The sequence below is a fragment of the Tenebrio molitor genome, chromosome 6, assembly GCF_963966145.1.
Source record: "Tenebrio molitor chromosome 6, icTenMoli1.1, whole genome shotgun sequence".
NCBI lineage: Eukaryota > Metazoa > Arthropoda > Insecta > Coleoptera > Tenebrionidae > Tenebrio > Tenebrio molitor.
The window spans coordinates 3,438,984-3,463,098 of NC_091051.1; the positions used below are offsets into that span (position 1 = coordinate 3,438,984).

At 40.0% G+C, this 24,115-nt stretch overlaps 1 protein-coding gene and 1 long non-coding RNA gene across 9 annotated transcripts in view; one reads left to right on the top strand and one right to left on the bottom strand.

Annotated features, from left to right (window-relative positions):
- The window catches only part of LOC138132998 (uncharacterized), a 122,924-nt gene that overhangs the window by 10,695 nt on the left and 88,114 nt on the right, over positions 1–24,115 (top strand). The gene's annotated exons all lie outside the window — the stretch shown is intronic.
- Positions 1–24,115, bottom strand: part of kek5 (kekkon 5) — a 175,287-nt gene that overhangs the window by 7,276 nt on the left and 143,896 nt on the right. For 4 of the 8 annotated variants that reach the window (XM_069050754.1, XM_069050752.1, XM_069050753.1 and 1 more), the window contains one exon: positions 6,212–6,279. The exons of 1 other annotated variant lie outside the window; for it this stretch is intronic. The gene's annotated coding sequence lies outside the window, so the exon portion shown is untranslated. Of the gene's footprint in view, positions 1–6,211; positions 6,280–12,176; positions 13,004–18,245; positions 18,385–24,115 lie in introns of those variants that run through there. 3 more of the 8 variants (XM_069050755.1, XM_069050749.1, XM_069050757.1) reach the window with 3 other exon arrangements.

The following is a 24,115-nucleotide window of genomic DNA, read 5'->3' on the forward strand; positions in this document are numbered from 1 at the left end:
GTAATTACGTAATCCGATTAACACTATATCGAGAGAAAATTTAATTTAGCCCCGGAAAGTGCAATAGATGTTTAAATAAAACCACCGATAATGCAGATTTTAATTCGTTTTTACGTGTGCACCCCTTTATGTTAGTTGTCCGATAACGCCGACGGACAAGTTTAAATGTGAAAAAATACGGCTAACATTGAATTATGCAGATCTGGATTGAAATCTTGACTAATGACGGTGACAAGGACCTTGAATAATTTTTCAGTCACGCTTTTCTAATGAAGCGATTTGCGTAATGAAAGCCTCGTTATGCAACCAGTAATACACACGGTCGACCGGACCGTGTTTTGAGAAAAAACTCGAATCAGTCCAGTGTGGCGGCGTCAAACGGAAAAAATTGGCAACCCCTCGTGACGTGGGACAAAGACCCGTGTCCGAACGCAATTACCATATGCATACGGCATTATTTTCGGGGGTGGCGCGAGCGAAAAAGTGTGCGTGACGCTCCTCATCCTGGACTTGTTGTTAAAAGTAAACAGCGGTAAAGCTTAATATTTCACCAGTTACTAAGCTATGCATGAGAAGTTCTCTGCGGTCCCACGCGAGATTTAGACATTCATTACCTACGTCGTCTACTTCATTATTTAACTTTGGGCTAATAACCACATGCTTACTGAGCTTTCATTCCTTGCTTTCTCCGTCTCATTTTTAAGCTTCTTACATATTTAAAAGGCCGAACCGACGGAGGAGCGAAGCGGCGCCAGGTATACCAACAAAGACGATGACGACGACGAAACAAATCCATCGCGAGATAATTACGACCGACACGAACAACAAAGCGGAAGACACCACCGCCGTGGCAAAAAAATGCGATTATTATCATTGACGCACGACGTGATAAAACCGGATCATCAGTTTTTTCTCTCTCCCGGTATGGCCACAACAAACGAACCCATTTCGGGGGGTTCAATACAAGATTCCATCCGGAAAGTGGGCGGTTTTGATCCGAAATTACACGTTCGGAATGAAAAACAAATTTAATTTACTCTGTGCAACGTTCAAAAAGGAAGAGAATACTCGTAAGCAAAATACGGGTGCAAAACACACTTGGGCCAAGTATCCACGTATTCCATTAGCGTTCGTCGTTATTTGTATAATAAAGGATAGTACAGTTACGAAACGTTTTACGGCCGATAGATACGAGGAAGGAGGAGTTGTGGAAAAAATGCGCGGTCCACATCCGCACCCCGTCGATCTGGATTTTCCGGCGAGTTTGTTGTTTCAACTGAACCGACGCTTTTCGCCGGATTAAAATTCTCGACTAGCCGAAAATCGAGAGGGTGTTTAAACAAATCAAAACAACGGGATCGAAGCCCTGCTCAAAAGACATCAAATTAATTAAGCTGAAGGAGGTGAAAGGAAAACGAGCCGAGAGTAGTCCGTGGAAGAAATCAGGTCAATAAAAAATGTGCATTGGGGTGCCCGCATAGAATTCGGTAGGGGCGATGCGATCGGTTTATTTTACCTCCAAACATCATGGTTGAATTAAATTTGACTGAGGGACTATTTTAAATTAAATTAAAACTTGACGAGTTTAATACTTTGTATAAGCTTGACGACGAAAAGGAATTAATTTGAATTTATTTTGCTACGTTGTTACCCATACGACCGATGAAAATTAAACGAGTTTTTATGTACACAATTCGTTTAGACAAAGAAACGACAGGTAAAAATATAAAAATAATTTGAGTATTAAAATGACATTAAAAAGTAAATGTAAAAACAGTTTATTGTAATTGGTGTTCTCGGAGGTTATTTATCGTAATAATTTAATAGGAGAAAGGAGTTGGAGAAGTTTACGTCGGTTTCCTGCAGTTGAAAAACTATCGACTCGTCATCTAGTCTCGGTAAAAAATAACTGTAGAAACAAAATGACAAAAAATGTAGTCAGATGTCTCGAGCAGTAAGTATTTTATGTGGAAAAAAGAAAACTGCGAGCAGTCGAGAAACTCTGAAGAATTAATAGTTAATTAAGTGTAAATTCTATTTCCCATTCGGATTTGGAAATGGAAAAGTCGACTATTTAACCCAGTCATAAATCGTAAACCTGACGGGCTTTTGAATGACGCGGCAACAAATAAAACATCCAACTTTAAAAAACTGTCTAACCCATAAAAGCTCGGAGCTCCGGTAAAAGCGACTGTCAACGTCTCGCGACAATGTCAAAGATTTGAAATAAACTCCACCGACGACATCTCGACACCGTTTCGGGAGCATAAATCTGGAATTGGACGTCAACACACCTCCGACTGAGATTCCTATCGATAGTACCTCGTTAATTAAAACAATCGTTAGCGGTCCTTAATTTGTTCCTTGATGGATGAAATAGCTCTCAAGCTTTAGATCATGCAAGCAGAATCCCATTCAACGACGGAATGTTGATGTGTGGCCGTCTGTACCGAACATTTGTAGTGTGACAAAGACATTCATGTCGGTTTAACAATACTCCGTTTTATGTGTACAGAGATACAGACAGCAGACACACACACACACACACTCGCACTATCCTCCCGAACGTGAAGATGAATCGTTTGTCACGCAAAGAGCTTTTGTACGTTGATAATTAGATGCAAGTGTCGGAAGTTTTTAATAGTTAACTTCCAAACATGTCGCATGATAAAAGACCATTCCGGTTGGAAACTTATTCCGTGGAGTCCCGGAATCGAGTCCTGTGTGTGTTTTTCTCTGGTAAATCGTTGCATCACATGCCACCGACCTGCACACCGTGAAAATTAATTATTTTTCCCCAAAAGGTGGAAATCGTCGTCGCCGAATCGATAAAATTCTTGTTCGGTCGGAAAAGTCGGGTCGGTCGGGCGGGTCGACACGTGCTGATTAACTTAAGTACACGTTACTTTGTAAAATAATGAGTTGGGGGCAATTTCATTAACGTCAATGACAAAATGGGAGTTTTTAATGGGATAATAAATACGAGCTTTGAGCTTCGAGGGACGAGAGTTTGTGTAACGTTGGAATTTTGTTGTAAACATCGCGATAATGTTAATTTATCGTATCGATTGCGGCATTTACAATATGGAGGGGTCGAAAATGGAACGGACAAAACATTCATCATCATAACAAAATACCAACTCATTTTTGTTCATTTATTATTCAAGTGGACCGTTTTTATTAATCAATGAAAGAACCGACGTTGAAGAAACAAACACTCGAGAGCGAGCAATCACGCAAACAATTAAATTTTCATGAAATTAATGACTTTATTATTTAACGCATATTTTATGGGACAAAACACCTGTAGGGGTGGTTTTTACGCAGGTTCACGGTGAATTCTTCCAGAACGTGTTGTGTAATTGCAATACGTGTTGGTCCGGAGTTGGTGGAGTAAAAATAAAAATGGAGTTGTGTACAGCAAACCAATTAATTGTTGGAAACTTTTAATTAAAATAATCTTTAAGGGCAAGATAATTTCGAAACTTGAAGAAAGTTTACCGACGTCTAGCAGCGTCGTCTCTAAAATGCAACCCAGAAGTGTCATAAATTCTGTTATGCGAAGAAGAATCTGAATCGAAAATCGTCCACGTTTCATCAACGTGTTTACATTAGTTTTTCGCGTTTTTACAAGATATTAGCCCGTGTAAAAATGAAGCTATTAATTTTTGTTTCAAATTTCAGCACATAATTTGTGTATTAATCTCTGTGCCAGATCTTTTAATTATTAAAAAAAAAATTACGTGGGTTCGTTAAAAATTCGGGGCGTTGTTTGTCGGCCGTCTCTTTTCATTTGTGAGGCTAGAAGGTCGACGAAGCCCTAAACATTTTTTTTTTTCGTAAAATAATAATTCACAATCAACAGGTTTCCAATTAATCATGCCTAACAAAACGGACAAGTTGAACCTCGACTTTCAATAATTATTGTCTCTTTAGAGTTGAAGAGATAAATTTGCTGTCAGTTTTTTTTTTCGGGATAGAGTGACAAATGTCAAATTGTTCATCCGTAAAATCCTCCCCCTATTAATTAAATTTACTTTGAACCGTTGTAGTCGAAGATATTGCTGAACAACAGAGATTATCCCTGTGCGAGTGGTCCAATTGCGTAACCATTCCGAAATATTAATTCATTATATCCGGCGTGCTCGTTACGCATTTACGAAACTTTTATACGCATTAATTAAGAGAACATCTCCCGTTTTATTCCGTCATAAACTTAATTATCGTACATGTGCTTTTCAGAAGACACTCTGAAACCTCGTTAAAATTGAGACTTTTATGACTTTTAACGAGATAACATAATTTGTATTTAACTTGTAAATGTTTAACGATGAGGATAAAGGTGTCTGACTCGCCGAGGGTTTTGGCCGTGTATCTCGTAGGGGTTTTAATTCGTCCACCCCGTCGAAGATGAGTAGCGCACGAGGACAATACGTGCTGACAAGTTTGTGTAAACAGGTCTAGCTGCTGCACTAAAGGCGAATTCCCGGCGAAGAGCAAATATTTACCGGGACAAACACGTTGGAGATGATGTCTAATACTCCGGCTGGTAAGAGGGTTAAAATGCTTCCTCCTGGAGCATTAGGCGTTGTCATCGAGAGCGACACGAATCGATGGCGATTACCCCCCAGGAAAAAGAGGTCCTTTTAATCGTACCACCGTCGCATAAATTTCCCCCCAATAACAATAAAATTTTATTGTGCCTGTACGTGGAGTCGTCAAATAAATTATGTTTGCGGGAGAAGTTCGAGTTTAAGGGTTGGTGTATTTGCACATAAATTTAACAACAAAGCCCTTGTTACCATCAACAACTGGATAGAGTGCGGAGGACTTCCGGGACGAAAATCTCCAAATGAATCTATTTTAAAGTGAACTCTCGATAAAATGGATTAAAACTCGGTCTAAATTTGGAACTAGGTTCAGTCAATTTCGGAACTTGTTTGCTTTGGGGATTGCTAAATTAATTTATTAAAGTGAATTTCTCTCTTTATCTCTCTAGTATAATTTTCGTTTTATATTCACATGCGAAAGGTGTCAGGTCTCTTTGAACTTTGTTGTATAAATCATTTATCATTTTCGTATTACTCGGTTCAAACGACTGGTGAAGATTTCTGCTGAATTTTAATAAACCCGATCATTACTCATTCATATCCGACCGGGGCCGCATAATTATGGACTTTTATTGTGCATCATTTACTCCTAATTAATTTTTAATCGAACGACAGGAGGAAGAAAAAACACGTTGTGGAAGGAAGCACTTACCGAAATCCGCCACATCAGAAACATTTTTTTTTTACCTCATCTTCGTCCCCGCCAGACAAACAAGTAAAAACTTTATGAAACAAATTAAACGTTTACTCTGCGCAAATTTTTCCGCAAGCATATTGGATTTTGAAAAGTTTTAAAATTAATTCGAGATAAATCGATTCGGTTCTTTTTTGCTCAAAATCAACATTGTGGATAGCATGTTTCTAATTATTTTCCGAGCGTTTGTGCCGCGGAAATTGCCGGAAGTTAAGCTAATCAAAAAGCAAATGCATTTCAAGCAGAAATTATTTTTAAATTACTCGGCCATTCGGCGGCAATTAAGACAGTGCAAGGGAAGAAAAAAGGAACATGCTGCATGATACGCCGCTGAAAATTAATTGACTCGATTACGGGTGCACCGTGGTACCGGAACTGTGTTTAAATTGCCAATAAATATTGCACCTAATCGTGAAATCTTTCTGATGGATTTTTCTGGACTTTCACACGATTTTGAAAGTCAAACGTTCGGATTCGATATTTTATTTATGAAAATCTTTGTTTCGAGCCGGATCACGTCAAGTGAAATTCCAATTTGTTTTTAATATTTTACACACCGTGAGCATTCGACGTACTTGTTCTGGAGTTGGTGTCGTTGTAATCAAATGAAATTACGAAATTGCTGTTTTTCCGACTGGGACGAGTGTACAGTTAATTAAGAATCAGTCGAGAGACGAGACATTTAGAGAGAAGGAACCTTATTAAGTTATTTATGGCAACATTCGAGACAAATCGTTACTAGCTGACGAGATGCACAATATTTGGGAAGTCTTTGATGAATGTGTTTCGAAACTAGTGATCATAAAATGGAAAAAGTTGAGTGCGCTCAGAAAACTAAAAATTTATTAAGCGCTAATTACAGCTGTTTATGGCATGGTAATTATTCTAGTGCAAAGTATGTACTTACACGATAACGTTAATATTAATTTAAAGCTGGTGGCGGATCCCGTCTGGCATGTTGCTTGCAACCCTCAACTGCAAAAAGAAAAGACATGAAGTAAATAAACATCAATCCGCCTTCAGCATCGACAATGAGACTGCTTATACATAGATAATTGCGACGGTGGCGCCCCCCTTCCAAAAAGAAACAAAACAGCCATGATGTTTTGCCGGAGTCTGCCAGCTGACAAGCTAATATTTTAAATAATTAATGAGCTTTCGGGAAGGGCTTTCATAGCCGAGTTAACGATAGAAAGGAATTAGTGAAAAACGTAAAATACCCTAGGACTGCTTTATTCACGTCATTCTCGCAAGTCCCGGGCGCGAATTGTAAGAATATCACGACCGTCTTTATTATGCAAATGCTTTTGTTTTCGAGAATGTCAAATTAAGGCGTACAATTCAACAGAGCTAGTTGCCATACCATAAAACCGAAGGCGCTTTTTTCCGCATCCCCCGAATAATTATTATCTCGGGGATGGTGCCGTTTGAAAAATATATAGAAAACGAACGGCACGCAACGACACTACTAGAGGGTTGGAGCGGGGATCCGGACCTAATGGGGCTGATTATGCCGACTCCGGCAAAAACAATTACTTTAATAAAGCGGGCTTTAAGGTAAACATGGTCGTCGTTAATTTGAGGGGTGGCGAGACGGTCATTAAAAGCCGACAATCCTGCAGGAGTCCCGACGACGCTAGACGATGGGGTGGGGTTTCGGTCGAAAATAAAATAGTGGGAAAAAAATTGGGGGTCGTGGTCGGGCACCCCCGGAGGGACTGCAGTGTATTAGTGGCAACGTGCGGCGTATTTTATGTTATAATTAGCCGTGTCGTATTGCGCCGTGTGGCGTGGTAAATTTCCACTAAATCACAAATTGAATTAAAATTTATTCGGAACATGGCGGTCCCATAATATGGAACAGGGCCGGCATTAGCCACCGGATTAAACCGATTATGATCTATTTGGCGTCGCGGCGGGGTCCGCAATCGCTTTATGACAACAATAAATGCATAAATCGAAATTTCTGGGCGAAAGGAATCGTGAAAAGAGCGGCGCGAAATTGAAATGCACAAATCAAGGGTTGAAGTCGAGGAATCCTTCTCGAATGGCGAGATTATAATATTTCAGGAACGTGGCCGGCATCACGAAAGTACATAACGCATCTCCCTTTTAATATAAATGGCGTTGCAGAGTGTAGATCTTGGCGTGATTTATCTGTGCAGCCGATGCGTTTTAACGTTATTATCCTTGATGGGTCGGCGGCTGGAAGAGAACGGCTTCCTTGTTTTTTTTTGCGGGCGAGTGGTGCACGCGGCTTCGGAAAATTCGCCATCAGGCGGAAACGGATTACGTCAAATATTGACAGCGAACGAGGCTTCCGGAAAGTGATATTTTCAACAAAACAAAACAAGCAGAAAAATAAAAATATTTGCACTGTTGCGACGAAAGTGATTCCCCGGCATGGCCCATCGGTGGGGCATCCGACCGCGAACTTATCCGAAAACAATCAAATTTCGAGGGGAATTCTTTCCGGTGTGATATAATGGCGGGTTTTGTGTGCTGTGAATTTTTTTTTTCTCCCCCGGACCAACATTGAATATTTGAGGGCACGGACACAAACACGACTCTTGTACAAACATTTCAAGAGCAAACATCGCCGGTTCAGTTTCGTTTATTTCCTACATTTGTTCAGAACGAAGCTTCGTCAGCGAAGGGTTAAACGCAAACGTCCCAATTAAAAATTTTATGTTACTTAAATACATAATACGCCGCTGAAATTCGGTACGGGGTGGAGGGTGAAAACTAATTAATGTTCCAGGAAAAGGACTGCAGTTCCGTATTTATTTCCTGCAATGGCATGCAATACTCGTTATCTCTCTACTCTTTTAAAACATAAACGTCTTTGCTTTACGAGCCGACTCTTTAGGTTTTATCTCCAACAGCCAGTCCGAGATTACTTATTAGTTACAATAAAACGCCCCGAACACTTCGCAACAAATCGTCCTTTTCTCGCCATAATAAATAATGTTTATTCGAACCAGCGGTCCGCGAGAAATTAATGGCAAAAGGTTGTCGCGATGATGAAAAATGTCAAACAGTGGACTCGTGAAATTGTCGATTTCTGTTGAAATTTATCTGTTTTGAGTTAATTGAAATGATAGTAGTAGTAGTGCTCAAGTTCACCAAGTTTCTCTCGACTTGTTCTCTTCAATCTGATGTACAACAATTAGTTAGATTGCTGAATTTGAACAATAAGAGTCCCCGGTCTTCATAATCAAACAACTCCTCGACAAGGTTTACTTTTGTGTCCCCCTGTTACACCGTCCGATGTTTAATTAATTGAAAAGTTACCAAGTTCGGATTTTGTGGCGTGTCCCTCCCCAAGTTCTCAGATTTTTGTGTTAAATCTTAGTCCCCGAGATCACTTGATTTCATGTCAAATAACTTCAGACTTATCTTTCTTTACTGCTCAGGTTTATTCTTGTAAAATGTTTAAGAAATTTGGATTTTACGCTTCACGAAACTTGACGTCCATCATGAAAACTTAAATATTCGCGATTCAAACTTTTTGCTCTACTTCGACAATTTTTTTTCTCTGCGTTCGACAATCGGGATTTAGAAGGCCGATTTCAAGTTGACTTGCGACAGGTCGCATTTGTTGTCATGGTAACGGCGCAAGAGAGAAAGATGACGCATAATGCTAATTAATGTGTAGGACAAAGATAGCTACACATTTGCGCTGCACCACCTATTTGCGACCATGACTTGAAATCGGGCCCTTAGACAGCTTCGCAATAGTTTAATTTTGCCACTCAGGTTTACTGTTATAAAATTGTACTTTCGTATGTGCGAACAGTTTGTTGTTTTTAAAATATTTTCATCTCAGGGTCAACGTGATTTTTCTTGTTTCGCTTCCCAAATTTTTTTGTGTTCATCATTTGACAGTTGATAGGGTTCACGGTTCACAATACGTACTGCTCAGGTTCATTCTTCTAAGAGTGAATTCTCATGTGCTCTCAGTAAAACTCGTTGGTAGGATTTTCATTTTGGATTTTTTGCTCTCCTTTCAAATTTTTTTTTTACCCGATCGAGTCACGTTTAACAATCACAAGTTAATAGGGTTTATTCAACAGTCCTTCACAATCAAGCTTTTACGTTCATTCATGCGTTCTACTCTGGTTTATCTTCGTCGTTCAGACGAGTTGTTCGAGCCGTGGCGTGTCCACTTGTCAAGGTGAGGCTGAAATTTGCATATTCCTGTTGTGATCGTGGCGCCGTTAATAGAAACTGCCCGTGGAAGTAAGCAGCGGATGTCGAACGCATCGCGGAAAAACTCCGAACACGCCGCTCCCCCGTCGAGCGTAACCCGTCCCCGTCGTCGCCGCCACCACCCCTAACACCGTCCTTGGAATGAAAAATGTCGTGTCGAGATGAGTTTTTTGGCTGCCGCCTTCGATTACTCCCAACACCATGAAGGCGCGAAAATAGCAAACGTCGTATTAGCTGAAGCGTGAACCTGTTTCCCGCAGAATTGCGACGAAATCGAGAATGCACCATTTTGTCGGATTTACGACGGGGCAGGATCGACGAATTCAACTCACCGTCATAATGCAACCGAACGACGTCACGATCCTGCAACAAGCAGGAGCGTTCTTGCTTTTCTTTCTTTTTCGGTGTTACCGCCGAGTGATTCATACGAAACGTCGAATCGTGTTACACGTTCGAAGTCGATGCGAAAAGACGGAAGAATTCCTGAAATCGGACTCTTCGAGGACGTTATCGACCCGAAATGGAAGATATTTATACGTGGGAGGACGGCGAATGGCCTCCTCCGGAGCCACGCGAGGAACAGAGTACCACTTTGCAGGGCGGAAGAAATGATAAGGCGGAAACGGTTCAGGTTTAAAATTGCAACGTCGTTGTTTATTCATATGCCGAGAGTCGGAAAAAGAAGAGATCAAACGACTAGATTGTAATGTTGGTTGCATAGTTTCCGGAGATTGGAAAAATATCTGGTCGATCGGACTAATGAAACGGTCACTGTCATTTCCGGTTGCACAGGAAACGCCAGCGGTCTATAATTTACCGCGGAACGAAACCGTTCGGTTGCACCCCGTACGTAGGGGGGGTTGGTTTCGTGAGAACCGACTCCAGATTATCTGTTGGTGAACTCGGGGGCCGATAACGAACACGGAATCCGACTTCCAACTGCTTATTCAACGTGCCCCATGTCGCCCGATCGGGGAAAAATACGGTTGCCAGGGAAATGCCCCGTTTAAAAATTAATTAGATGCGTCGAGGCTGCGATGCGTACAAAAGAGTACGACCTTATTTTCGTCGTCGTCGTCGTCGTGGGAGGCGGACGGAGGGTGCGTGAAGGGGGGTTGGCGAACACGCCGGGTCAGAGATGCAATGAAAAGCAATAATTGTACAATTCGAGAATGTGAGGGGGACGCAACGGAAAATTATTCTTTTGGCCGGAAGCCAAAACGCGAGAGGACATCCCTGTCCGAATAACAAGCCGCAACTTTGCGGGGTTGTGTATGGGCCCTGGTCCGAGTTAAAACGAGAACAAAACGTTCTGGTCAAATAACACTAGCAATAAAAGCTTTAATTAAGTTAGGAAAATCCACAGCGTTTCAACGCGGCCGATAAATACAACAATTATGCAAAATATTGTCATCTTTGTCGTCGAGTTCGTTCGTCTTCTTTCTGGCTGATCGACGCGAATTTATATACAGGGCATCATCATCTGGGTCACATAAACACATTTATTTTAACCGGCGACGAAAAAAGGGCCTTTTGTAATCGATCGATTACCCGACAATGATTAAGCTGTTTGTTTAGGTTCGAATTCGTAATTTATTTAAACAATCGGTCACAGTTTCGCAACAGGACGACGGTGCCGTCTGTCTTATTAGATTACACTCAATTATGAACGAACCATTGTTTGTTTTTTTAATCAACCCAAGTTCATTGAATCGTGAGTCAGTTCAAACACAGGTGGAAATGTTAAATGAAACAAAAATTCTCGTCGTAACAATAAATTTCTTTGTTCGTAATTTTTCAAAACGGTAATGAAATTGGGGCGTGACATCGAAACTTGGTGTTTTGCTCGTGTTTTGCTCGAAAAAATGTACGCTCCACCGAGCCCGCCTGATCTTGCATCTATGTATTTATTTAACGAGCTCTAAAATTATAACGTTTTAAATTTTTATCGATTTCAATTGTTGTATGTCGCCGCTTTGCGTGTCTATTAGCGTGTATAATAAAAACTGTGGCACAATTTATATATAATTTATGAATTAAGGGATATAATTATGATAGAAACAATTCATTAAAATTAGAATGGCGGGTATGTTTTTTTTCTGATAACAAAAAACTAATTTATTTTGATACTGACATACCTATTTATTTATGTGCAAAGGAAAAAATAAGAGATATTTTGGAAACACGGTAAATGCATCAGTATGATTAGCTAATGTTATTATCCTACATCGGATTATTGATATATTCGGACATGTGGAAGTCATTAAAGCATTCGTGTTTTATAATTGGAAGCAGTTTTGTGTTTTCATCAATTTATTGATGAAAATTATTTCGTTATCGGATCAAAAGGAAAACCGTTGGGGCACAACGGCTGCTAATTTATTCCCCCATATTATCTAATCTCTTATCGCATTGTCCAAATAAGATTCTTTGTAATTTTTTTATGATCGACGCTGCAGGTGCAGCAACTGACGTTGTGATCACAAACGGTCCAAGTTTCCCCGTTCTGTAGAATCTGTGGAAATTCCATCAATATCAATATCTATTAACGTCCGCTACTTGATAATAGTCCAATAACTATAAATAAAATATTTTATGTACATCGGCGCCTTATCGTACGATATCCATAAACAATCACACTTTTATACACTGTCACTCACCAATTGTTTCCACTTGAATTACATTCAATTATGGCTCGATAGTTTTCACACGTAATTAACCAATTTCGGTGTCACATTTACTGAAAACCGAACTACTCACACACTGCGATACCACTGACTAATGTTTAAGAACGATAAAGCATACACTTCTCTGATAACACAATTAATTTATGTTGACACAGATATGCATAACAATAAAGTAGGGGGAAAACGGATTCATTCCAAAGAAGTTCCAGTGGCGTACTGAATATCGTATCAGGTTGCCGTTACACGTGAAGAAGTCTGGAGATGGCGTCTTCGATAGTTGTTTTGTCTTGATGCGACGCAAAATCAACTCCGACTTTTGTTTGATGAATAATGTATTAATAAGAGGAAATGCATAATCCGGCGCCATTAATCTACGTAATTGTGCGTCGTGTGCATTCTGTTTAGGAACAAATAACGACAGGAATTTAACTCATTTATCAAAGTTCATCGAGTCAATGTCGTCGAGCCAACGACTCTTTGTTTGCGGCCAAGACGTTGAGATGCAGTCATGCAATTTATTTTAGTTTATTAAACGTGATGGTCGATATGGGAGGCTGCACCGGAGGTTCGTTAGCGCAGGGGATTACGACCGAAGAACGTCAAATTACCGTTTTCTTTTGTTGCCAATCTATAATTTTTACGAAAAGATTCTAACGTCGTTCACTGGTCGAGTGCAAACTGCATTATCTCTCTCCATCCTTTTGCCACTGCCGTTATCGTTGGTAATAAAAAACCGTCTCGGTTTTTGAGATAATTTCTTGATACGGTCGCCACCCGTTATTACTCACTCACTATCAGTCGAAACGAAGTGTCACGGTTTGTCTGCAAACAAGTGTCTGAATACGTCAAAATGTCAAAATAATGTGCGTACAAGTGGGGATTTACCGTTGTCCGCGGGGCTCCACTTAGGACCCTCTCCTTTTCGGCCGCAATATTCGGGTCCGGGTGTTTTTGCGGGGCGCGTCGAAAAATCCGGCGATCAGACGGTTTTCGAGGGCCGGTCTGGCACGGACAAAGGCCCTAATGGGGACCGACGGCGTATCATTAGCGTCATTATCCTGGTAATACCGGGCCACGCGAACGCGGGGCAATTACTGTTGGTTTGTTGACACACAGAGGAGCAACGGAGGAAACAAGGGGGCGACCCGACGCGTGCGTCTGTCCGCCTGTGCAACACATTAATCTACGTTTACAATTCACACGGGAGAAGGCCCTATACGTACACCAACAACTATAAGCACGACAGACGTAGAAACTCGACTTTATCTACCGAACAAATGGATGGTTTCACGCGACGAATTTATGGTGGGAACACAACGCGAACATTTAGACCTCCTCCCCCTCCGGACGAGATTTATCGCCATTTGTGCCCCCGGTCCGTGAAATATTGTTAACGTTGGCCCTATATCAATAAACAAAAAAAAAAGGAGTAGAGAGAGGAGAGAGACTCAGCCGCCGCCGCCGCCGCAAGTTCGGAATTGAAAACCAATCCGGAAGTTCGATCGCGTTTCTCGCCGAACAAATAGAATTTTCGTATGCAAACAGGATGGAATTATGTACACAATTGAGGAATTCGTCTTGATCAAACACCGGGTCCGACACGGGGCACGTCTTTGATTCATATCGGATATATGGAGGGAAAAATGGGGTTACCGATAATTTTTTATGGACCGTAGAGGAACACGACGTTGTTCCTCCACGCGTACTATATATTATTTATCTTTATTGGGAGGCAGAGTACAAAGGGATATGTGGTCGGAACGTTAAACTCGCGAACGTAAACTTTAATACCGCTTCAAAAAAAAGTACAGTCGAGTATGCAACCAAACAAACAGGAGTCGCCGGCGTGAATCAACCTTTCAAGGTTGGATGGAGCTATTGATATTCGGACGGGGATGTGGGGCCTCTCGTCCGAAGAAAACTCGAGGCTCAGAGTTGTATCGGGGCAATTAAGGCAGCGTATTACAGCTTGTTACAGTAATCTATTTTATTAACGTTCAATAGGAGCGTGAAAGGACATCGTATCGGATAATATTAATAATACATCGGAGCGGAACCGATTGGATTTAGCCCGTATGACACCGCCCACCGGGTTTTCCTGGTGGCTTTCCCGACTTTCTCGAGAGAAATCGAGAAGAAATTTTACGCGTAGGCAGAGAACATGACTCTATAAAAACGCACTCTAAAAATAACCCTAAATGTGATTTAAAACTCCAGGTGGTTTATACCTAAAGAACATACTGTATGGTGCGGAGATATTTTTTATGCGACCGAGACGTTTATGGCTTTTTAATTATGAAGGATGATATATTAACTGTTGAAATTTAGATAGTGGTGCACTGTTTCTAGTTATCTCACGTTGTTTTGACGTGTGAGTAAGGGTCCTAAGGTCACGTTGAATTAATCAAATAAGATTATATTTTAAACATTTCACACATGCTTACAACTACGGCAGTTGTTTATGCAAGAAAATTTTCGTCAACATGTGATGACACACCTCATTTCCGGTACCAAGGATTTGGTCATTGTTTACTTTACCTACTTGTGGAATTTTTGCGTTTTTTCTGGCTAGACAGCCTCAGGGCGTCCTCCTACATTGTTTCCCACCACTCAAACCTTGTGCAACTGAATTTTCCTTGCCCTTCAAATGAAATCCTGGGCTGAGTAGGCGTTGGAAAAATTAAACCGTTTAGAAGAGTGTAAAGTTTGAATTTCCCGCCGTTTGACACGAATGACATTTGTTTATGTTTAATCGGGACATAATTGAACATGTTTTGTTTTCAGTAAAGGGTGCCCTTAGATATTTGCTTCGAGAATAGGAATCGTTACGTTATTCTATTTTTGATGTAAAACATTGCAAAGAAAGAAAAAAAGAAACATTTTTTGGGTCTAAATTTTAGGTTAGCTGTCAACATGCTCCAATTAATCTACGCTTTAAAAAAGCACAACAATTGACGGTTTCCAACGCCTTCCCAGCCCAGGATTTCATTTGAACGCGCGATACATACTAGACATTGATGCGACCTTGAAACACAACAAGAGAGAAAAACAAGGGCATTTGCACAAGGTTTGAGTGGTGGGAAACGATGTAGGAGGACGCCCTAAGGGTGTCTGGTCAGAAAAAACCCGAAAATTCCACAAGTAGCTAAAGTAAACTAAGGATTTTTCTTAGATGGGAGCTGCTGGCGTCGTAAAAAATTGTGTTTTGGCTTTTGAGAAAAAGTCCTTCGAGGCTACACGACAAATGCAAAATGGATTTTTTTGGGCAACGAAATTTTATCTGCGGTCCTAAAATTTTCGAATTTCTGTTAGAAAATGTTAATGACATCAGTGCAGTCGGCTATCGAAAACCACTAATGCGCTTGGCAGTGCATTCGGCGTACGTATTTCAAAGCTAGAGTGAATTAACAAGTAATTAGTGTATTTTGTGGCATTAGTACAAAAGCTAGCATTAAAATTACGCTCGGCTCGAATACAAGAAGCAGAAGTCGATGTAAGTGCGCACAAACAGCTAATATTTTCTCTGTTGCAATTATCGCGGGCAATACCGAGTGCTTCCAGGAGATAAGATAGCAACTGCAATTTGCCCGAGTGCAGGAAGAGGTGCCTGAGCAAGTGGGATGGATAAATTCGCAACGAACACACTTCATTTTCTAACATTTTTACGGTCGGGACAAACACGAGGCCGATATTTCAGGTCACGGTGTCGGGACCACGACGAAATATTTTCCTCGCCACCGAATCCGAATTCACCCCTTCATTCATCAGATAAACATAACTTTGGGCGAAGTGTTAATTTCAGTGGCGAAGCGGTTACGGGTTCGGGAAAGCGTTTCTTTGAAGGGTCGTACAGGATTAATGGCAACACATGGTGTAAGTCGGAAAACCGGGTTAGTACAGTGGATGGATGCATTAGAAAATCGCACGTCAGGTCAGATGATGATAAATTTTTGGCGGAGTGACAATCACAATGATGGGCAGTCGAAATGCGAGGACCGCTCTCAAAATCAACGTCGAAAAAACGTTATTTGTGGTGTGGTAGTAAACCGTGCGGTGGTGCGGTTTAAAAGCTAATATTAAAATTTTAATCGTGACGAGGACGGGGGGGCGGTTGGCGGTCGGTCATCCCTTTTTCGGTCATATTTTCTGGTCTATTCGAAGCCGTGTGCTAATAGAGCTGAATCGGCTTAAAATATGTGCAAACAAGAGGGAGCCCGGGGCCAATAAGCGGACTCTGAAAAGAGGGAACGTTTTACCTTTTTAGCCGGTGCAGTCGACACTCAAAGAGGAGGGCGAGTTTACAAAGGTGGAGAGAAACAAAAGGAGCTGAAAGCACGTTAAAAATACGCAGGGCGGCCGTCCTCGACGGCTTTTCTTCGTCGGATATTAAAGTTTAACTTGGCGCTCATGGCGAGCATAATAGAATCAGTTCGGGACGGCGAGACGCACACACATTTGCCCCCAGTAAGACCTCGATTACAAACGAACCACCTCCGACAGTGAATTAACAACAATCTTACGTTACAATTAACGGCGCTGTCGGGGATAATTGCGAAAGATGCATTCGCCGCAAGGAGGTTCCACGGACTGAGTGGGAAATCTCTTCCTCTTGGTTGGGTGAAACGTGCCAGTGCTGACGTTAAGAGGATGAAAGTTGCACGGGGTTCGAGCATTCGGGATATGGCAATAAATTACGCGTTGCTCCGGATTGTTCCGGGTAATCCACGGTAAGAAGTGACTGCAACGTGAGATAATAACACCTACTGGCGTTGCTGTTGTTATCGGTGGTGGGGATGCGTTGACCACCGCCCCCGCTCCTCAGTGCATTTCGACCGGCCGGATTAAGTCAGTTCGTGGGGCCGTAAAATCGAACGGATGCCCCTTCAAGGTTTTACTCGTGTAATAAAGCTCTCGAACAGATGACACGACTGTCTAAAATGCAACAAAACGTTTTATTATCGGCCCTTTTACGGCGATATAAATACGTCCTAAAACGTACAAGGGATGAAAAAGATCCCACCATTTAACGGTACGATTTCCATAAACGGAGCTTTAATATTAATCAAGTTCCAACAATTTGGGGAAACTTTACAAGTTTTAAAACTTTCCACATTTGAATAATCACGATGTATACAAAGTATTTCAGAATTTCTGAAAATATTTCCTTATATAATTTAATCTTATTCTCTCCGGAGTGACGGTTGAGGTATAAAGTTTTAGCGCTTTCGGCTTCACCGCAATCTGATGCCAAATAATAAAAAGAACGAAGTGAAGAAACAGATCGGTGAGTGGCGGCGTCCACTCTTGACACCACCACCACAAAAGAACCTCACGATTTAATTTTACGGCAGGGTTCAGGATCAAACTCGACGCCTAAATAAACTAACCCTTTAAGCGTGATTTGTGAACAACCGACATACAAATTGTCCCGAACAGGTCAAAGGGTGGTTCTTAAATGGTAGTTTGCACAGTAATTAAAATTTCAACAATATGGCGTGATTTAAACAAAAACTGTAATTATCGGAAGAAATCATTAACGGCCTATATTTAATTTTGTTTGTGCAAACAATATCTATTTCTGTTCGTAAAAGCACTTTTCAATATCAAGATGTCAACATTAACCAATATCAGAACAATCAAGAGTAAATAAGAGAGATCTTAACTAAGCTACACATTCGGATAATCTTTTTATGACACTTTTTTTTGGTAAAGATTATTTTTTATTTACTGCCCTAATTACAAATGTAATTTTCATTTTACTTTGGCTCTAAGACGGCATTGTCTCTTGTCTTAATTAACGTTTTTAGTGTTTCGTAAATTTTTTATATTCAGAAATGAAAAGGTTTTAGAGCTACCTACTGATCTCGAGTGAACCTCAACAAATGGGGTAAAAAGTAATGAGGTCACTCTATTTAACAATCTCCAGAGACCAAACCTTCACGTAGAATGAAAAAATAGTGCTTTTAGTTTCGTTTCACGTAGCGACCATTAAAATGACATTATTTCAAGTAAAATAGTCTTTGTTTTCCTGTTTTTGTTTACCTTTTTCCTGCGTTAGGTGACCGTCACATTTTGTAAATTACACTTAAAGGAAGTCACAGAACGTGTCTCTAGAATTAACCGAAAATCAAATTTCTCTTGAAACACAAATGATTCACCGAGATTGTCAGTTCAGACTACTACAGAATTGTCGAACCTTAGACGCTTAGGAAGTTTTGTTTGATTTACATTACACCAAACATTAATCTCTTTATCGCAAAATACATAAACGAAACCGTCAATCTCGAAGCAGCAAATGCGAGAGACAACAGTATTATCCTTGTGGAACTCCGTTCGACACAAATCTGTAGTTTAGTGTCGAATGTCAAAACGAGAATTGTTGATATTTTTTTGAAGGTTTCTCGTTAAGTCAATATATTTTTTTTTATAAAATTATATATAGATTTTTGCTAATCATATCATTTGCAACGTTTAAAGCACATGCTGAGATCATAAAATCTGTTAGATATTGTAAATAGTCCCGTGTTTATTTTTTTGAGTGTTTACGCCACTTTTTAAAAATGCAGTAAAAACTATTTACAGAGTTTTGCAGTTTATTTATGTTAAGATAATTCGTGTAAATATTTGGGTAGGGTAAATGTAAAAATTAACGGCCGTTAAATGGTCTAACATTACATTTACGTGAAATTTTCGGTTGGTCGAAGGAAAGATTTTTATTAAACAAAGGGTGTATCGTCCGAGGTCGAAGATAGGAATTCGCTCCTCACCCCTGCCATTTCGTTATTCCCGTGTCATAAACAAAACCACATAAAAAACCCGTTCCAGAAAAAGCGATAACCGTCCGTCCCACTTCACAATCTGTAATCGGCACCGGAGAGGATGCGTTAAGGGCGAAGAAGCGGCAGGGTCGCATCCAACCTTGGCGATGTTATCGCACGTTATCACGTGAACGATATGGCGCCGATGGCGAGAAGGAACCATAAATCCCCGGACGGTCGTTTGTCGGACACGAGCGGCGATTTGTCTGCGGAATAAGGTCCTCACCGAGGCGATCGACTCGTCGACGAAAGGGTCAATAAAACGGCGACGTTTCCGAAGGTGGAAAGATCGATTTTAATTATTATTACGGTTGTAGTAGTGTTAATCGTCCGGCTGAACTGCCCCCCGTTAAATTAAACGATGCATTAGCGCGATTAAGGGCAGCGTCATCCGGAACGGGCTTGGTCAATCAGCCGTAACGGAATCATTCGGTGTGTTGCGGGAAAGGACTCTCAACAAGTGGCCGCGAGCAGGATCGCTTCGGCCTGATCGAACACGACCGCAGATGATAATAAATCACTTAAAAACATTCGCGACAGTCCGCACTTGTCCTATCTGGAAATAACGCTCGAAGGCGGAGAACCGACGCTTTCACCGGGATCGTTGGCTGCAGCGTCGCCCCCAAATTAAATCGATTAATTAAGTTTTTACGATGGCGTGTCACAGGCATAATGTGTCCTTTTTTTTTACTAAATTGAGACGTAATCGCCGTTGTAGTAACTCGTTTCCACTCGATGGCAGGCGATAGATAAATACTTTAAAAAAATTAACTCTCTCGTTGCGGAAAAACATGACACGTTCATACGGGGTCCTTAAAAATCCTTTAATTTTTAACATCTTCGACAGATTTTGGAGGCTTTATAGTTAATCTTTTTTTTTTTGAAAAATGATAAACAATGAAAATTGCAAAGTGACAAGTCTGTCTGTACAGGGTGCATGTGTTAATTTTAACACGTAGCAGAACTTATTAAATGAAATGTTTTTTCTATTTGAATTTTTTTACAAAAAAGCGTTGCAAATTAATTTAAAATGTACATCATACAAAACGACTCGTTTGGTAAAAATGATGTTAGGAAAAAAGGTCGAAAAATATAAGCTCGAAAAAAAAAATCGAAAACAAAATGGTCGAAAATCAATAAATCGAAAGATCAAAAAGTCGAAAAATAAAAGGTCGAAAAACAAAAAGTCGAAAGATCAAAAGGTCGAAAAACAATAAGTCGAAAGAACAAATAATGATCGATGGAATCGACATAATTTAAAAAATAAAAATTAATAAAAAGCAATCATTCAAATTTGTCATAATAGTGTGCCATTTTGCACAACAATACTATATTTTGTTTACCATAGTAAAAGTAATTTATTAAAACTTCACTGTCAAACAAAGTGCAGAATTTTCTAAAATGGATAAAATTTACAAATACGAATACATTGCCGGGCAGAAAGGCAAAAATAAATTGTTCGCCGACGGATTTTTTTACATCCAAGAAAAAAAGACCGACGATACAACATACTGGAAGTGTGAACAATACAAAAAAAAGTGCAAGAGTCGAGTTATTGATAAACTAGGAGACCTACGTCTGAAGCAGACACACAATCACGAAGGTAATCCCGAAAAATTTGAAGTAACAAAAATGATGAACACCATCAAACAACAAGCGAGAGCTAGCAAAGATCCTCCGCGTTTGTTGCTTTCCAGAGCGTCCACTAGCTTCAGCAAAGGAGCCAGTACGTCATGTTCGTCGTTCAGTAATATCAGCCGAACCATACGCCAAGTCAGAAGCTTAGAACACGTCGGCACTTCAATCCCGAAATGTTTAGAAGACGTGATAGTTACGGAAAAGTATCAAAAAACAGATAAAGGAGAACAATTTCTACTCTTCGATTCGAAAGACAAAGACCGGATATTGATGTTTGCTACAAGGCGTAATTTAGATTTCCTGATCAAAAGCCAAGAATGGTTTATGGATGGCACATTCAAAATCGTTCCTAAACTATTCTACCAACTTTTCACCATCCACGGCAACATTAATGGTGCATATTATCCTTTAATTTACTCTTTGTTGCCGGACAAACGCGAAAGTACTTATGTGAAAATATTCGAACACATTAGAAAGATAATGGAAAAGATCGAGGTAAATTTGATAATGACCGATTTTGAAAAAGCTGTAATTAACGCGTGCCAACTACTTTTCCCCAAAGCTATCAAACAGGGATGCTACTTTCATTATCGCCAATGTATTTATCGACGCATCCAACTAGTTGGAATGAAAACACAATATGATTCTGATCCAGATTTTCAACATAAAATTAAGCTATTCATCGCCCTAGCTTTTGTTCCTGTTGAATATGTCACGAATGCTTTCGACATCCTATTAGATAACGAAGATTTGTGTTATACTGACATTAAACCTCTAATAGAGTATTTCGAGCAAACGTGGATAGGAAAGATGGAAAGAAAAGAAAGACGGCCACCAATGTATGAACATTCCTTATGGAATTTTTATGAACGAACCATCCATGGGCAGCAAAGGACTAACAACGTAGTCGAGGGATGGCACAGCAGCATGGGAAAAACGTTTCAAGCAAAAGAGCCATCTGTTTGGGCCTTTATTGATGGTCTTGTTAAGGAGCAAAGCCTGCAAGAGATGAAGATTAACCAAGAGCTTGCAGGATATAATGAACAAAATAATAATAAAAAAAAGTACAAGGATAAAAATGCAAGACTTAGAACTGTCGTCTCACGTTTTGCGGATAATTTCGAAGATTCGGCTCAATATATATTTAATTATTTGGAGCAAGTTGCTTATAATATATGATTATGATTTTCGTTATGTTCTTGTTATATTATATTGTTTCTTTTGTTTTCGATCTTTTGATTTTATGTTTTCTTTTTCGACATTTTTCCTTTCGACGTTTTGCATTTCGATCAATAGTAGTTTCGACATTTTGCAATTCGACCTTTTGTTCTTTCGACCATTTTTAAAATTTCGACCTTTTGTTTTTCGACCATTTTTCCTAACATCGGTAAAAATTGAGGGGCAAAAAATCTTGGAAAACTTTTGCGAAATTCCTAAAATGTTATAGAGAAAAGTTTCATAAATTGGCGAGTTCTTCCACTGATTAAAATTAACACACGTATTTCAGATACACCCTGTATACTATAAATCAATCACAAACAAGTAACATTTATAATAACCTTGGGATCTGGAAGGTTGTTTGTTGCGCATCAAAATGCAAACTTATTTTGGCAATAAGGTGGCAGATATAGTGATGAAACTTGCCTCTATGACGAGGTGTGGCGAAAATCCAAAGAAATTCCTCCGAAGCATGTATTTTGCGACATTTGCGAACAATTCAAGTCTGACGTAAATCTTCGCGAATAGAGTTTGGTAACCGACTAGTTGGATAAAACCGCGGCTTCGAGACAGATCTGAAAGCGTCACATTATGTCGGAGAGGCGCGGAGGTACCGAACAATACAGTCACATCCTTGAAGATCATGAGAGACACACATCGTTTCAAAGAAGACGTCTCAATTCCGGAGACTGTGTCAACAAAACGATGCAACTCCGGCAGCAACAGAGCTTTATGTTTTATTGCAGCAGTCGAGTAGGAATGACGGGTGCATTTGTGGAGGAGGGAAAGATAAATAATTTACGGATTTGTGAAAGGGACAAAAAGCTGGTCTGTTGTGGACATTTGAGATTAAATATTTCCCGGATCCGATAAAAACGGATCATTGTTAAACAAGAGTAAAGTTTAGATTGGATGTTTATTGCGAGTCCTTGGTGCTTACTAAACGGCAATAAATGTTAACATTAATCCAAAACACAATACCCCATACGGAGTTCTACAATGTTACTTATTTATTAGCAAAGTTTGGTTATAATGCCGCGCCGTCTCAAAGCACAATAAAAACTTTCCCCGCAGACAAAAAGCACTAATAACGTGCACAGCCAGCATCGGAACCGTGACATAATTCAAATGCAAATTGTCAAAATCGGGTGGTCGAGTTTATGAGCACATGTCGCAGGAGTCATTTTTCAATCAAGAAATAACACCCTTTCCGCGATGGAAATGCTCGAAGAGGGAAATTCACGCAATAAATTAGCACGTTTCCTTTGTTGTGCGAACGCGTTATTTTTTTTCCGTAAAAAAAAACCGCACAGCATTTTGTAAATTGGCGTGTTTGTCGTCGGAATGATGGCACGTCTGGTCGCCGACACGACATCTCTGCCCCCGACATCGGGATTAATTTCCGAAAAATTTTCATATACTCCGGTGAAAATGGAAAAATTTGTAACGTGGGGGAGGGAGGTGTTCGGCGTATAGAAACATCCGTTTTGTTAATTGCCAACTACTAAACTAATTCATATTTATAAGGGGCGAAAAATTACGGAACTCCGTTTCCAGTTGTCGGAATTGATGTTTTATTCACAACCCCCACATAATTACCGAATCAGTTTTTGTAACGCGTGGAAATTAAAATGTGAGAGGTGAAAAGCTGGAATCCCGAACGAGCGTGTCGGGGGTTGTTTGTTATTTTAAAAATCGGAAAACGATTTTTATTTTTCGGATTGCTGCACGCCACAACGCTGACATTTAGAAAAATCCACAACGGTTTAATTATTAACGAAATCACCGTTTTTGCGATTCGGCGAGGCCAACTGTAAATACGCAACAAAGCTACCTATTAATCAAACCGGAAATGATCATGCTAATAATGACGTCGGGTCAGTAAGAGAGAAAAAATTTGAAATTTTGATTTTTTTAATAACAGCACGACAGAACGGTCCAATTGAAGGAATATTGTAAAAAATAAACCCAAGAAAAACATTTTTGGAATTTATTTTGTCTGAAACATCCGTATAAAATGCGTCCCAAACACAAAAAAATGATTGATAATTGTACATCTTTGACAGAGTGACGAAATATGATTAAAAAAAAGTAAATCTGTCAGTTGCGAAACTACAAAATTTTCAGTTCAATGGAAAATTCTTGGGTGTGAAAACTGCAACAAGCGAGGCTGTGAAGAGATGAGACTGTAATAATTAAAAACTGTAGTAATTGACCTTAGGTTAAGTTGTGTAATGT